This window comes from Hibiscus syriacus, unplaced genomic scaffold, assembly GCF_006381635.1.
Source record: "Hibiscus syriacus cultivar Baekdansim isolate YM2019G1 unplaced genomic scaffold, ASM638163v2 tig00110551_pilon, whole genome shotgun sequence".
In the NCBI taxonomy this organism is placed as follows: Eukaryota; Viridiplantae; Streptophyta; class Magnoliopsida; order Malvales; family Malvaceae; genus Hibiscus; species Hibiscus syriacus.
The window spans coordinates 1,538,173-1,542,367 of record NW_024062778.1 but is presented as its reverse complement, the minus strand read 5'-3'; positions in this window follow the sequence as shown (position 1 = coordinate 1,542,367).

Here is a 4,195-nt window from a genome sequence, read left to right as displayed (position 1 = left end):
AGCCATTCCTTCTGTATTTCTTGGTTATTCATCTACTCAAAAAGGCTACATTTTATTTGATCTTGAAAAAAAGTTTTTTTGTCAATCTTGATGTTGTTTTCCATGAATATGTTTTTCCTTTTAGTTTCCTCAACAATCTGATTCTTTTTCCCCTGCTCAATCTTATAAGGATGATTCTGAATTCTTGATTTTGTCCCAACCTCCTATCTCTTATGGCAATTCTTTCTCACCAGTTTTACCTAAATCATTGGAGTCTTCTGTTATTCTATTACGTAAGTCTTCTCGACCATCTAGACCTCCTACATGGCTACAAGATTATGTGTGTTCCAATTAGTCTTCTTCTTCTTTTTCCATTTGTAAGTACCCTCTTATTCATAATGTTTCTTATGATCATTTACCTGTTCATACTCAACATTTTCTTGCCACCACTTCTTCCAATTTTGAACCACAATCCTATTCTGAAGCCATTTTAAACCCAGTTTGGATTAAAGCCATGCAAGAGGAAATTCAAGCCTTAGAAAACAATGGAACTTGGTCTGTAGTGTCTTTGCCTCAAGGAGTGACTCTCATTGGTTACAAATAGGTATTTCGTGTCAAGTATAGAGCTGCTAGTACAGTTGAACGTTTTAAAGTATGTCTTGTTGCTAAAGGTTACAATCAAAAGGAAGGTGTTGATTTTGTTGAAATATTCTTTCCTATTGTGAAATTAGTCACTATTAGGACAGTTCTAGCTCATGCTGCTACGCATGACTGGCCTCTTTTTCAAATGGACGTGCATATGATTTTCTGCAAGGTGATCTATTTGAGGAGATCTACATGAAGCTGTCTAAAGGTTTTAGCAGCCAGAGGAGATTATTGTCTGTCGGCTACAAAAATTTCCCTATGGTTTGAAACAAGCCTCACGACAGTGGAATTTAAAGCCTACTGAAGCATTGGCAGCTGCAGGATATTAGCAGAGTAAATTTGATTATTCTATGTTCACAAAAAATGAGGGTGAAAGATTATCACGACAGTGGAATTTAAAGCCTACTGAAGCATTGGCAGCTGCAGGATATCAGCAGAGTAAATTTGATTATTCGATGTTCACAAAAAATGAGGGTGAAAGATTGGTGGTGATGCTCATTTATGTAGATGATCTCCTATTAACTGGTAATGATTTAGCTTTGATCAATGAGCTGAAAGATATGCTGAATTGCAATTTTAAGATGAAATATCTAGGAGAGCTAAAATATTTCTTGGGACTTGAGGTCTTGAGGTCAAAAGAAAGAATTTTGTTGAATCAGAGGAAATATGCTCTAGAATTGCTAAAGGAGACTGGTCTTGAAGGAGTTAAACCAGCCTTGACTCCTTTAGAGAAGAATTTGAAACTTACCTCCATAGAATATGATGAGCATTTGCAGTAAAAGGGACATGAAGTATTGGTTGAAGAAAAGTCAACATTCCAAAGGTTAATTGGAAGATTAATATACTTAACACATACTCGGCCAGATATTACATTTGCAGTGCATCATCTCAGTCAATTTATGCAACAACCAAAGAGAACACATTTAGAGGCAGCATTGAGAGTTGTCAAGTATTTGAAGAAGGAACCAGTACAGGGGATATTGTTGAAGAAAGCAGGCAAAAGCTAGTTGATAGCATATTGTGATTCAGACTGGGCTTTATGTTCTATGTCACGAAAATCGGTTACTGGTTTTTGCATAAAGTTAGGTGATTCTTTGATATCCTGGAAATCAAAGAAACAGAATACAGTAGCAAGATCCTCAACAGAAGCTGAATATCGAAGTATGACAGTTGTTGCAGCTGAAATAGTATGGTTAAATGGCATTTTAAAGGAGCTACAAATTGAGGTTTTGAAACCAGCAAAGTTGTACAGTGATAGTAAAACAGCTTTGCAAATTTCAGCAAATCCAGTCTTTCATGAAAGGACTAAGCACATTGATATATATTGTATTTTGTTAGAGAAAAGATACAAGAAAGAATAATTAAGGCCGAGTATATATCATCTGCAGAACAACTTGCTGATATTTTAACCAAAACACTTGGAATACAACAACACAATTATTTGGTGGGTAAATTGGGGATGAAAAATATTTTAATCCCTCAACTTGAGGGGGAGTGTAGAAAACAGTTAGAGAATTAGTTGTTGGTTTCGGTTAGTTTACAAGTTAGTTAGACACCTAGATGTTGTATAATACATTGGTTGTAACCTTATACATGTATGAAAATGAAGTATTTTTCAATATCTCTTGGGTTAATATTTTAACAAATGTAGAATCAAAAGGAAAAATATTTGTTAAATTATTCAAATAAAGAAGTGAAATAAAATAAATAACCCCAAAAAATAGCTAAATAATAAAAGACTAATCTCCGAAAAAAAGGAAAAAAAAATAAATAAAATAAAATAAAATAAAAAAAAATAAAAATAAAAAAAAAAACAAATAAATAAATAAATAAATAAATAAAGTAAAAAATACGAATAAAGAAGGAAAAAAGAATGGAATTAAAGAAAATAAAAAAACACAAACAAAAATAAGAAAATAAAAAATACAATAAAAATAATAAAACGTAGTATTAAATAAATAAAATAAAATAATAATAATAGTCGTAATAAAATAAAAATATATATTCATAAGAATGTTAGAAAAAAAAGAATAAAATAAATAAAATAATATATATATATAATAAATAAAACGTTAGGAGAAAATAATAATAATAATATAAAAAACAAAAACCAGAAAGAAACAAATAGTAAAAATAAAAATAAGAATAAAAAATAAAAATAAAAATAATAATAATGAAGGACCAAATTAAAAGAAAATCAAATTGGGTGGTAAAATTAGAAAGCGAATCTGGGTAAAATCAAATTTAAGGGTCAAAATGGGCTTTAAAAAAATACACGAGGGACCGCGAATGAAATTATCCCCTTTTAATTGAAAACACGCGGATCCTGGGGAGTTGGATCGGTCACGGGTCGGGTCGGTGGGTCAGTATAAAACCTAAAAATTAAACACAATTTTTCATTCCCCCATTTTCCAAAACCGATCGAAACCATTCCCTTTTTATTTTCTCTCAACCTGTTCTTCAGGTTGATGAACACGGCCGCCTGGGTTCCTATGAACCCAGATTCCGGCCGGTCACCGCCTCGTTGGACGCCGTTCATCGGCGGCGTAATTTTGTTTTGTTTTTTCAAAAGCTCGTTCGATCCCTCTTCAAAAATACGCTTTTTTTTTTTGAAAAATAGCCTCGGTGAGGGCTAGATCTAAAGAAAAAGATCTCAAAAAGCCATCTCTCATGTTCATCGACTGACTTTTTTTTGGTTTTTTCGGGGTTAAAACGAAGAGAAAAATAAACAAAACAACCACATGCAAGCTAAAAACCACCGAACAAGGTAAAAAATAATATCTTTTTATTTATTTTCGCTTTAAAAATTACAAATGCTTATATTTCTTCTTGTGTATTTTCCTCTGGAATTTCTTGCGTATCTCGTGAGTGATTTCTTTGTGTCATTTTTGTTTATGCTTCGTGTCACAAAAAGACCCTATTTTTAGTTCGGTTAGACTCCTATTAGGACTCAAAGACATTTGTTTTTTGCTTGGTTGAGAGATTCACGGAGGCTAACTTCTTTTATGTTTTTGTCGTGACTTTTCGTGCACCGGATATCTCGGAGTGGTGGGTGCTGCGGCCGGAGCGAGACTCTCCAAGCAATCACTTTGATCGTTGGATCGTGGCCTGTTGATCCAACGGTGCTGGGCATGTGACGTTGAAGGAAAAAATTTAGGGTTTAAAAACCCTAACTATATGGATTGTAACTTGGTCGGTTCAGGTTGCTTCAGTTGAGTCTGGGTCTGCTGCTGTTGGGCTATGGTTGGTCTTCGAGTTTTGTTTATTGTTGTCCATTTTGTAACTGGGCATTAGGCATTGGGCATTGGGCCTGTCACAAACATTAGTAAAAAATATATAAATTTATTTATAAATATAGACGGAAATGTGTGTTCACATTAAAAATTCAAGACAAATTGTTCAAATCGATGTTATTCAATTCGAGAGTAAATTAAACTTTAATCCAATCGACTCAAGAACTTGAGAACGAAAAAGTGGAGGCCTTGGTGATGGTACATATAGTGGCTTGAAGAAGGTGATACAATTATAAAGGAGATTGTTAACTGTTACATTACAACCATAGCCATTTCCA